This window comes from Melanerpes formicivorus, unplaced genomic scaffold, assembly GCF_026170545.1.
Source record: "Melanerpes formicivorus ecotype bairdi unplaced genomic scaffold, bMelFor1.0.p_v2 SCAF_40, whole genome shotgun sequence".
In the NCBI taxonomy this organism is placed as follows: domain Eukaryota; kingdom Metazoa; phylum Chordata; class Aves; order Piciformes; family Picidae; genus Melanerpes; species Melanerpes formicivorus.
The window spans coordinates 3,092,369-3,105,305 of record NW_027142392.1 but is presented as its reverse complement, the minus strand read 5'-3'; the positions used below and the strand labels follow the sequence as shown (position 1 = coordinate 3,105,305).

Here is a 12,937-nt window from a genome sequence, read left to right as displayed (position 1 = left end):
CCTCTAGAATCCAGCCAAAGGAAGCCTTTTCTCTTTAAACCTCTTACTTTTCTTGAGCATCAGTGTAATTAATGATACAGGCTAATAACAAAGGGGAAAAAACTGCTCTGTGGAGCGGGGCACACATCGTGCTGGGTGGAACACAGAAACTGCAATGACTTGGAAATTCTCCTTCCCAGAGAATCACAGCACTGCAGTGCACAATTTCTGCCTAGTTCAGAAGACCAAGTGTAAACAAGCTTTCTTGGTTACTCTGTTTCCTGAACAAAATATTAATTGCTGCTGATTAATCAGGCTAGATGTGAGGAGGAGGTTCTTCACCATGAGAGTGGTGAAACCCTGGAATGTGTTGTCCAGGGAGGTGGTCGAGGCCCCGTCCCTGGGGGTGTTTAAGAGCAGGCTGGATGAGGCTCTGTCCAGCCTGATCTAGTGTGGGGTGTCCCTGCCCATGGCAGGGAGGTTGAAACTAGAGGATCCTTGTGGTCCCTTCCAACCCTGAATGAAACTATGAAACTGGAAACCTGTGCTAATTTTACCACTGTCCAAGAATCAGTATGTCAGTAATTCCCACAAATGGGAGAAGCACAGAAGTTACAAAAGTCAGCCAAGGGTTTCCAGGTTCCCCAACTGCCAACAATAATGTCCAAACCTCCAGGAATTTGGTGACCCATGGTGGCTACAACCAGCTTCTCTGACCACCTCAATTCTGTGTGGATCTGTGTCCCATGGTGCTGGATGACTCTAGCACTTCTAGGCTCTGTGGTCCACTGCCAGGGATGAAATCCCCAGGGTGACTGCATCCAGAAAACCCCTAAGAGAAGACTCCCATTTCTCCATGGTCTGGCACCTGCCCTATTTATGCTGCCAACATGTCTGCATGTATTGCAATGACCTGATGCAAGGACATGACCTGACAGATCTGGCAGACCCACTAAGGACAGCCCCAGAGGCAGCTGGGGGTCCCATCACTTGTTCTATGGACTGGGCTTTGTCTCCTAGGCCAACTATGGGTGTCAAAGTGCCTGTGGGGAAGTCACCACGCCATGCTGCTTGTGCACGCTGTGCCCGAGCACTGACTAAATGGGAAGCACATACACACTGAGTTATTGGCTACTTGCCTGCTTGGGTCAGGAAATGATTTAGCTAATTTCCCCATAATAATGACCTCCCATATAGCTGGGAAATCAATCCTCTGCTTCTGGTCTAGTTTCTCCAGTACTTCTCCAAGAAGGTGTTGATCCCTTAGAGGGTAGGAGAGCTCTGCAGAGGGACCTTGCCAGGCTGGACAGATGGGCAGAGTCCAATGGCATGAGATTTAATGCATCCAAGTGCCGGGTTCTACACATTGGCCACAAGAACCCCATGCAGAGCTACAGGCTGGGGTCAGAGTGGCTGGAGAGAGGCCAGGCAGAGAGGGACCTGGGGGTACTGGTTGGAAGTAGGCTGAACACAAGCCAGCAGTGTGCCCAGGTGGCCAAGAAGGCCAATGGCATCCTAGCCTGTATCAGGAACAGTGTGGCTAGGAGGAGCAGGGAGGTCATTCTCCCCCTGTACTCAGCATTGATTAGGCTACACCTCCAGTACTGTGTCCAGTTCTGCACCCCTCAGTTTAGGAAAGATGTTGACTTGCTGGAATGTGTCCAGAGAAGGGCAACAAAGATGGGGAGGGGTCTGGAGCACAGCTCTGTGAGGAGAGGCTGAGGGAGCTAGGATTGTTTAGCCTGGAGAAGAGGAGGCTCAGGGCAGACCTTACTGCTGTCTACAACTGTCTACAACCTGAAGGGAGGTTGTAGTCAGGTGGGGGTTGTTCTCTTCTCCCAGGCAACCAGCACCAGAACAAGAGGACACAGTCTCAAGCTGCACCAGGGGAGGATTAGACTGGATGTTAGGAAGAAGTTCTTCATAGAAAGAGAGATTGGCCTTTGGAATGGGCTGCCTGGGGAGGTGGTGGAGTCACCATCACTGGAGGTGTTTAGGAAGAGACTGGATGGGGTGCTTGGAGCCATGGTTTAGTTGATTAGATAGCGTTGGATGATAGGTTGTACTCAATGTTCTCAAAGGTCTCTTCCAACCTGGGTAATTCTGTTCTATTCTAAATGAGCTGGAATGCACCTTGCTGTAATGAGATAGGATACCATAGAATACCAGAAGAGACTTTTTATAACCAAATATGCTGATGAGGATGATTACAGAAACCACCATCCATCAATTCATAGCAACTGATCAGGCCCCAGACACAGACACCACTTCTTGTCCTACCATTTACCCTACTGCTAACACTGATCAGCTGCTGGAGATCTGCTTGCCAGAAATGAGATGGACTTGTTAGGCACAATTAAAGATGGCATCACAACCGAGTGAGTGCTTCAGGGTTCACTCACACAAATTAAAATACACAATGTAAATCACAAGTATGAAATTAAATCTGCACCTTAAGAATGGGAAAAACCAAAAGAAAGATTAATTGTTGCTTTCACTTCAGTCAATATAATTGACTGGAACAACAATTTAAAAGATTTGACAGACTGTCTACCACGATACCCTGGAAAACTGAACTGTTAGACCCTAACTCCATGTAATTAGCTTAAAATCACTGCCAGGAAGGCACATGCCACAAACTTGTTCCCAAATTCAGCTACACTGAAAACATGAGAAGCTGGCTATGTATGTATGCATTCCATTTGGCCACTAAGGACATACTTAAGACTAATTTTTTCCAATTTTGGGGGCTTCACCACAAGAAAGACATTGAGGTGTTGGAGCCAGTCCAGAGAAGGGCAGCAAAGCTGGTGAAGGCCCTGGAGAACAGGTCTGATGAGGAGCAACTGAGGGATCTGGGGTGGTTTGGAGAAAAAGAGGCTGAAGGGAGACCTGACTCTCTACAACTGCCTGAAATGAGGATGTAGTGAGGAGGGGGTCAGTCTCTTCTCCCTAGTATCAAGTGATAGAATGAGAGGAAATGGCCTCAAGTTGCACCAGGGGAGGTTTAGGTTGGGCATTAAAAGAAAATTCTTCATTAAAAGGGTTCTCACCCACTGGAAGAGGCTCCCCAGGAATGTGGCTGAATCTCCATCCCTGGAGATGTTGAAAAGAGGCAGAGATGTGGTGCTGAGGGACATTTTAGCATCAGCCTTGGTAGGTTAAGAGAATGGTTGGACTTGATGAATTTAAAGGTCTTTTCCAACCAAAGAGATTCTATGATTCTATGAAAAAAGAAGGAAAACCACCTTACAAAACTAAATCAAACAGGTTATATTTGAAGTACAGATTCATTATAGGTGGTCTAGAGGTAACTGTTTGCTCAGGTCCACATGCATCATGTCACATGCTACTACTCCCTTGAGTGATGAATTAATCCACAGAGAAAAGCTCTGTGACAAGTCACATCACAAGAGTCACGAAATGGAGGTCACTGTGCCAGCTAGCAAATGACACGTTAAAAACGAGGAAAAAAAGGCAGAAAATGCTCTTTATGCTTTCCACTCCGCTATGAACACCCGGGATTTATTTCACTAATCCACGGCTGGCAGTGTCAGGGCTACCTGGAGCTGCAGAGATGGAGAGAAATATCCCATTTTCAAATCCCCTCCAGCTACATAAACCTAAGTAAGAGGAGCCCTTCTGCCACCCCCGAGCTGTTATTGCGCTGCTGTCTGTATTAGCCCAACACCCTTTTCTGAAAAGCCTAAATCAGAGGAAGGCAGATCACAAATGGCTCCCTCCTGTAACTAGGACAGCCAATTAAGGTGGCCAAGAGGGTGCCAAAACATAGCTTTCTATAGCTTGCTCATCTGGAGTTTATTTTGCCTGCCCAGTTACAACGTTACGTGCCTATATAGCATGAGAGGCAGGAACTGCACAAGCCACCCTGGCTATCCAAACACCAGCTCATTCCCAACGTTTGAGCATCAGGTCACACAATGACCATTCTGGGGGGAAAAAAAACACCAACAACCTGTGGCCTTTCCTACAAAACACACTGAAAATGAGCCAACATTTGACAGCACCTCAAAGTGTAAGACAGAACACACGTCTGGTTTGGCCTTTCTGTGCTTTCTTCTTTTTCCTTAGGCAAGCAAATCTATGAAGGCTCTCATCTAATGTCTTAGATTAATAAATGATGAAGCTACAAACAAGAGAGCCCCCACCTTCCATGGTGTGTGCTCAATTATTTTCTATTTAAAAAGAGTAAAGGAAAGTGAAATTGATTTAATCTCTGTAATTGCAAAACTAAATGACACAATCTTGCCCATTGTAACAGATTAAAACAATACATTTACATTTACCCAATCAGTGTTTAAAAAGTGTAGGTTTTGCTCTGAACAGCTCCTTGTGATGCATCAGCTGCTATCTCAGGAAAGGACCTAACAAATGCTGCAGCACAGGTCATGGAGATCCTGATTTTTCTCCACAATTAGGCCCTGGGTAAGAGCTACTTTTAAGCTAAGCTCTATGACAGTGTTTCAGAAGAAAGTTAAATTGCATTAGGGAAGGTGCTTGGTGAATACCCCTTACTAAATTAAGTCCAGAACTGCTGGTTTTCTTACAGTTTGCAGGCTCCAACAGTCTGAATGCTGGTCTGTTCTCTCCACTAGAAGCAAAAGTAGCTATTATGTATTAAAAGAAACTTCTGCAGGCAATGCAATTTATTAGCAGATCACCCCCAACACCATTCTTCAGCAATTTCTTCAGCAAGTTCTTCCTGCATCTCCCTTACACTCCAGTCTCTTAAACCAGCATGCCTGGGTGGCAGCCTAAGTGGGAGCAGATAATGTGCTCCTCTGCACACCTCCTCCCCAAATCTGCTCCTCCTAAGTCCCAGTCCCATCACACATATGACCCCACTAAGTCTCCCCCCACTATGGCACAACCCCTGGAAGAGGATTTCAGGGTCATCCTTTCGCGTGCACCTCCTGCGCTTTGAAATCATCTTGCCTGGATGCATGTAATAGCTCACCACCAGCAGCATCCCAGTTATGTTTCTCAGCAGCCCTACAGAGTGGCACCAGCCCTTTCACATATCTCTGGAAATAGCCTGCCTGAGGCAACCAAAGACTTTCCTTATTTTTATGGCCACAGCCCAGTGGTAGCTCACAGCCTTGTGGCAAAAAGCACGTTTGAGTCTTTCTCTCCTTCAGTCACTTCTGAATGACAAGTGTCTAATCCCTTTGGCTTCAGCTGCAAAATTCCCATTGATTGATAATGGATTTTCCACTGATGTAGAATCAGGCAGCTCGACCACACCACTATGAATTAACAGAAGAGAGCCCTGTTAATCCTTTATAAGCAAGCTTAATCTTTTGGTTTATAGAAGTGGGAGCAAAGGTCCCTTTTCTCCAATATCAGGGAGAAAGTGAATATTATTTCAGATTTTCCCCCTAATTTTATTTGACTGAAACCAGTTGGGTTTTGCTGGGGTTTTTTGGTTGTTGTGTGGTTGGTTTTGAAGATGCAAATCCAGAGAACACTGCAGATGTAAACTTCTGCAAGGCAAAAGAAGAAAAGTTTGAGCTGTGAGTCCTGCAGGTGAAAGCTGGAATCAGCACTCTTAAGGCTTCCAGACCCACTCTGTTACTCCATGCAAAGCAGTATCATCTGCAGACAGCAGACTGACAGCTTTTATAGCATTCACCTTTCAATTAAACAGGAATAACATCTGAAACTTCACATTAAAATAGCTCTAAGATGTTTCAGGGGTCTCTCTCAACGGTGTCATGTGAACATTTCCTGTACATTAGCAACAGTTAGGGCTATTAAACTGCAGGCAAGCATTAGCACCTTTAAAGACTGTTACAGAACCTGGCCACTGACTCTGAAGCAATCAAATCATCAGAAAGATGAACTGACCTTGCATTAAGACACTTTTTCCACCAAAATGATTCTTTTAGATCAATTCAGATACACTTTATTAAGTCAGTGGTGGCAGAGTAGCTCCTTTTTTTTTTACATCACTACACTTCCATGTCTGCTGAAGAGGAGCTTAACCAAACCAACCCTTGCTCAAATAGGAAACACTGCCCACAAAGACTGGTCCCACTGCAGTCAACAGCCTGAGCAAGGATACTTTATTGCTGTAAAATCATGAGAGATCAAGCCCAAATATTCCTGTTGCAATCTGTGGTGCACATCAAAAGGCCCTTAATTTGACATCCTATCCTGCAGTGCACCAGATGCAAACATTTCATTGATTTACTAAACTCAGCAAAAGCACTGCTTCTATGCCAGGATGAAAAGAAGTCTTAAACACAGCAGCTAAGTGGCTCCTCTAAAACACTCTAATGCTACACATCTCTGTGGGACGATAAAATGTTTACCTTTTGTCATGCATCGCATTGCCACCGTGATGCCGGGTAGCCTGAAAGCAACACACACCTTCACTAAAGCTGCTTCCCCCTACCTGTGAGAACAATGAGTGTGGGAGGGAAGAGGTGAGCAATCCACTGAGTAATGAAGAGATTTTTGTTTCAGAGGGTTTTCAATTATGTATGAGTAAATCCCCAGATGAACACATCCGCAGCTGAACAGTTTTTAATACATTTCAGCCCTGTACGCACGGCACAACACAACCAGACACAAGCTAAATTGGATGTCTGGCTATCCAAGGTGGCAAAGAGCGAGTGGAATCCAGGCTTCAGTAAATCACTGTTGTGTTTTCTAAAAGGCAGCAGCCTGCTAGACTGAAAGCTCTTTCCCCAAACTCCTCCAACATTCACAGACATTATTCTTTACAGTATTTCCCACTCATCAAGATTTCAGCAAAGAAAATGCTCATACTGAGGAATTTCTGTAATTATGGTGATGGAGTTGTCTAAACAGCCTAATATGCAAACACTTGTGGGCATATTGCCTAGCTCTGAGTGGATTTCCCCCCCCCTCCCCCCCCATAATGGAATGAAACAGACCTGAAATCTTCCTATTAAGAAAAGACCAACATAAGTGTTCCTCCAAACCAGAGTTTATCCTTTTCAAAACAAAGCTCTTGCCTTTGGAGTGAAATTGGTTTATAAGTGGGCTTGTCAAAGAGAGAATCCAAAGACTGGATGTGAGGAGGAGGTTCTGGATGTGAGGAGGAGGTTCTTCACCATGAGAGTGGTGAAACCCTGGAATGGGTTGTCCAGGGAGGTGGTCGAGGCCCCGTCCCTGGGGGTGTTTAAGAGCAGGCTGGATGAGGCTCTGTCCAGCCTGATCTAGTGTGGGGTGTCCCTGCCCATGGCAGGGGGGTTGGAACTAGATGATCCTTGTGGTCCCTTCCAACCCTGAATGAAACTATGAAACTATGAGACTCTTTCTGTGTGTCATGGGAAATACAAACACTGCAAGCTGGGCTTTTTCATGAAGCAAGGCCAGTGAAACCAAAGGGCTGCATTTGCTAGGCACACTTTCCCCAAGTGGAAATGTGCACAGCTACAGATGCTGTCGCTGAGAACAGTCATCCTGCAAGTCTCAAAATGAAACCAAACCCACTGTCACGCAGCAAACAGTCAGATCTGCAGGGCTCTTCTTTGAGCTCCTCTTTCCCACAGCTACCAACCAGTACGATGCTGCCAAAGTCAACACCACCACCGTAGTCATACTTCAGTGACTGTGTCTACAGCAGCTGTCATGATGGCCCCGAGGCCACCTTTAAAAAGAAATCTGAGTATGCTGTGAACCCAGGAACCAGGCTGAGGCACAGCCAGGACGTGACCTGTAGAGCAAGTGCCTTTGGCGTGTCAGCATCTGTAGGCCACGCAGAGGCTGCTCCAAAGACGGCTGACAGCCATCCTGCCCTTGGAAAGGTTTTTTTGGTCCAGCCTGACCTCAGCACCTCCATAATTCCAGGAGCAAGATCCACTCCTACCTGAGCCTGGCTAGACTAATGTGCTCCAGTACCAAAAAAAAACCCCAAAAAACCCAAACAAAAAAGGCACTTAGAAACCCATTTTAGATTTGTTTGCATTACTCTGGAGGATTTGTTATGTATTTGGATGAAAGGAGCCCATTAAGTACATCTATATTTACTTCATTACAGCGTAGCTCTTGAAGTTAGATGAAAAGATTTACTCCGGCCAAGTTTGTTTATTCATCAGCATCAGCTAAGATACGTTTTCAAAGGCTCATCCTCATTGCATTTACATGAAAGCACACAGATTTTCCTTCAAGGGTTGCACTGCATTCTGAGAGCTGGAAAAGGACAAAAGAAACTTTTGAGAGAATCACAAATTCCAGGATCAGCACAGGAAAATATCCTGCCATTGCCAGGCATTTATGGAATGGAGGAAAACCACCACCCCTTCCCACCTGGAGTTATTCCTTCTCACCCTGCAGATGTATCAACAGCCACAAACCATAACATGATGAACACACCCGTAGCCTAGATCACGGAATTGAAAATGTTGGAAAGCTTCTCTAGAGATCATCTAGTCCAACCCTCCTGCCAGAGCAGGTTCACCTAGATCAGGTTGCACAGGAACATATCCAAGCAGGTTTTGAAAGTCTCCAGATAAGGAGACTCTACAACCTCTCTGGGCACCCTGGTCCAGTATTCTGGCACCCTCACATTAAGTATTTCCTTACTGTGTCCCAGTTTGTGCCCATCATCCACACTGGAAAGAGCCCAGCCCCATCCTCTTGACCTCCATACTTTAGATATTTATATGCATTGAGAAGATCCCCTCTCAGGCTGCACTTTTCCAGGCTAAACAACCCCAAGATCGCTCATCCTTTCCTTGTCAGAGTTGTCCCAGTCTGCTCAGGATCTTTGTGGCCCTCTGTTGGACTCCAGCAGTTCCCAGCCTTTCTAGGTAACAGTAACTGGCGCATGGCTTACTAAGGGACACCAGAAGCGAAGAGTTAATTCCACCTGAAGCACAAGAATTTAAGCAAATGTAGTCTCCTAGGTTTCTAATTTATGTAGCTGCATTTTGACAAGCACAATCATTATTTATATTTTTTCACAGTGGTGTGGAATTTCACAGCAGTTAGCAAAGTACTGTGTAGAAATACAGCCTATCATTGACCAGCCCCAGCTGTGTAAGTCCAACTCATTGCTGACAGGAACCCAAACATAGCTTGGTACTGGTGGGACTTTAATAGTAAAATTTCATCCCCAAGTTATGCAAATACTTAAAAGCATTTATGGACAGCATCTTCCCTCATAAGTTTCCACTTTCCCACGGAAGACTTGCAGAGCGATTGACAATGCTGATCTTTATTCTTCACACTGCCTATTCATTCATTCATCCTTTCTGAAATGAATACTGCTTACATATGACCCAAGAGGGCCGTAACAAGGCAGTATTTATCTGCCCTAATAATCTACCACCACTGTTTTAATTAAAACTTTGTTCTATCACATCCACCAAGTGATGGAATGCCCCCGGTCGCTCATCAGTTTCATCTGAGAGCTGTGCTTGGTGCACCTTTGCAAGAGCCAGCTTTGGAGGTCCCACCTCCCACAGCTCACCCTCCTCAGTCCAGGGAACTGTAGGCACAGCATTGTAAAAAAAATTGCTTCACCAGCAAAGGAAAGCAGAGTGAAACTGCAGAGGGGTTTGCAGCTCAGGGTCTCCAGTGAGTCACCAAGCAGGTGCTGGTTGGTGTTTATCCTGTTTCACAAGCAGGGTGGCACTGCCTAAGCAGCACACAGATTTGGGGATGTGAAGGGCCAGGGAGAAGACAAGAGGGATGCAGCACACTTGCCCATAAGAGACCTATGAGAAGCTGCAGCACAGCAGTTCAGAGCGTGAGGTACACCAAGATGAAGTGGCCAAGGGCATCTTGACTCCCTTCAGTAAACGTACAGCCGAATCTTTAGGTTCCAGTTTCCTCATCTGCAGAGCAGGATTTTACAGGGCCTCCAAGGGCCTGCACAAATGCACAGACATTTCAGAATCTAGAGTTCATTATCACAGTATTACACAAATGAGTCTGCACTGCTTGTCCTCTCCATGCTTTAGTCATAAGAGCAATTAGAAAGGCACCACCTTCAGGAGGAAAAAGCTGTCGTGAACTTCTTCCCATGACAGAAGTTCTTTGGCATCTTTATACACAGTACAAGACCTGCAACTGATAGCATCCTTGGAATGTAGGGGTGGACAGCAAGCACCCAGGACAGCCTGCCTGCAAGCTCTGGGCTTGCACAACCAGGGCCTCATCCACCATGTCACTCCTGCCAGCTCCACACACAGCCTGGGCTAGCAGCTACCACTCGTTCAGCAGACACTCAAACTGGGGGAACGGAGTGAGGATGGCTCCCAGCATGCTCTGTCCCTTCACCTCAACTGGATTCCCTCCCAGCCACAGCACAGCCATGGGGTTGCAACACACCTGCTTTTCTGCTGCCACTCTGAGCTGGGCTAGCCTCACACCCCGCACCTAAAATCTGCTCCATTCTCAACATCTGGAAGCAGAGGCATCGCTATAGGAACCTGAGTAACGTTATTTGAGTGATTCACTGTTTCAATTCAGTATTAAACAATCTTTCCAAGCCTCGGTGGTCTATCAATCTTATTCTTACATCATATTGTGCAGTTACATGTGATACGGTGTTGCAGCTGCTTTGAGAAAGTCCTTCTGTTCTCCATCCCCATCCTTACTGAAAGGAAAAAGACTTGTGTCCTGTTGCAGACATTGATCACTACAGCACTTTACCATCAATGTGAATGGGCTGATGAACAGCTTTAATTCCTTTGTGTGTCAGTGAAGCCCTCATTGCCACAGAAAGGACAGCTCCTTAACTCTACACCACCACACAACCAGTAAGGACAACTTGACTGCATTTCTCGTGGATTCCACAGAACAATGCTTCTTGAAACATAAATTAGCTCCAGATTATTGAGCATTTCTTATTTAGGACTTGAAATCCAGCTGCCACTTTCTGATCAATATAACTTTAAGAGTAGGATACATTTAGAGCTTTAAGTTATCTAGTAGCAGTCATCTGTACACAATACATGATCTACTGCCACGCTCACGCTCAAGTGTCTGGTGATGAGGCTTATGAGGAGCACTGTGCTTTAAAATGCAATGGATTACCTGATTTCTTTTCCTCCTTAAATGACATTCCATAAAAGGAACTCAACCACAGCTAGGTGAGCTTGCTGAGCGTCATATCCCACAACCTTTACTCATATGAGCAATGTGTTGCCTTCAGATCAGCTTCTCGTTCGAAAGTTGCAGATCCCCACTGCTGACCTGAATACTGATTTCATGCTAATAAAATCGTGTGCTGAAATGCTGGTTAAAGCTAAAACTGCTCTTGCACTTCTGGCCTGCACGACATTGCGTGTGCTGTACTAACTATTTTCAATGAGGGCAGAAGACCCCCCCTTACAGGAGATGCTCTGCACAGGCTGCAGAATTTGGACCTCACTATATAAGCTAAGAAACTAATCACTTTTCCAGTAAAGGCTGGCACTTTTGCTACGCTGAAGCCGTGCACCTCATGTTGAGGTATATTTAGCAAGGCAAAAAATGTCAAGATGCAAAATAAAACCCCCTGGAACCATGAATTTCTGCTTCTGTATTGACTAAGAGACACACACATAATAACGTGCTTCCTTTTACCTACTGGGTACCTTTTAGCAGTGCTTGCTTCTGCAAATTCCCTTAACAGACATTGCTCCGATCATCATCACCCTGCAAAGCAGCCAGGCTTCAAGAGGGCTAAGGAGGATTTGCTTCACACAGTGCACTTATTTTTAAGTTCCATTTATTAAAATAAGAACTTTGGATAAAAGTTAATCAAACATGGCTGCTAGGAAGGCAGACTGTTTGCTGCCAAAATTCTATCTTTGCTCTTTTTCTCTCTCACTCTTTTCCTGCATTTATTGCTCAACCTGCTATTTCAAAGGCCATTCCTTTTACAAATGTAATCAACTCAAGTATTCAGCACCACAGATGATGCATTACTCTCCTTAAAACCAAGCCTCTGGGGAACAGATTAGAAAGCAAGGTTAAAGAGCTCTATCGTTCAAAGCAGCATAGTTCAGACACCTATAAATCACTACATTTGTTTGTTTAGGTAATTGGCTGCATTAGCCATGTAACGTTTCAAGCCGCACAACTTTTTGATATGCCCGGCTTTCCCTTTCCCCCTTGCACGCACGAAGGGAAAACAAGGCTCAGAGCAGCTCACCCGGGAGGGCTAACCTGTGCCAGCGGCTTTGCCCTGTGCTGGCTCTCCCTGGAGAGCCCTTCCTCCTAAAAGAGTTCCCAAGACCAAGCTGAGATGCCCCCGCGAAACAAGCTGGTCTCTGTCACCATCTGAATGGGAACGCAGTTGAGGGGCTCGCTGGCAGCAGCCGGAGCTGGGATGTGCTGAGGCTCCCGCTGCCCGGGGATGCGCTGCGCCCGGAGGATCGCACGATAACCCCCCCGGGGCCCAGATCTTGCCCGGCTCAGCCCCTGCCCTGCACCTGTACCCTCTCCAGGCCACATCAGCGCCCGACAGCTAAATGGCCTTCGCTCCGCAGCACGGACAGCGCCCGGCCGGGGCTGCCCTGCCCTGCGCACCGCGCCGAACCCCGCAGCCCCCCCCGCCACCAGCCTCCGCAGCCGCGCAGCGTCACCGCGTCCCCGCACCCCCGATCCCCAGGCACCCCCCAGCCCCATGGACACCGCAACTTCGCGCACCGCCCCTAACTCACCGGGAGGCGCCGGCCCCGCGGAGCGGCGCGCCCGGGGATGCCGCCTCCCGCCGAGCGCAGCCCGCAGGGGCCGGGCAGCAGCAAGGGGAGGAGACGCGGAGCAGCAGCAAGTTGCGGCGCGTCTCTCTCCTCCTCCTCCTCCTTCTCCCCCTCCTCCTCCTCCTCCTCCGCCCGGGGGGAGGCGGAGGGGAGGGCCGGAGCGCGGCCGCGGAGCGCGGTGCGGGCAGTGCGCATGTCTCCGCAGCCAGCACCAAGAGCGGAGCGATGCGGCGGCGGTGGCAGCGGCGGGGCTGGGGTGGACAGCGCTG

The 12,937-nt window shown here is 47.1% G+C and overlaps 1 protein-coding gene across 4 annotated transcripts in view; it reads right to left on the bottom strand.

The window, feature by feature from the left end:
• Positions 1-12,701, bottom strand: part of PAG1 (phosphoprotein membrane anchor with glycosphingolipid microdomains 1) — a 123,637-nt gene extending 110,936 nt beyond the window's left edge. For 3 of the 4 annotated variants that reach the window (XM_068158566.1, XM_068158561.1, XM_068158567.1), the window contains exon 1: positions 12,630-12,701. The gene's annotated coding sequence lies outside the window, so the exon portion shown is untranslated. Of the gene's footprint in view, positions 1-8,001; positions 8,148-12,629 lie in introns of those variants that run through there. The other variant, XM_068158563.1, reaches the window with a different exon arrangement.
• Positions 12,702-12,937: the final 236 nt, after the last annotated feature.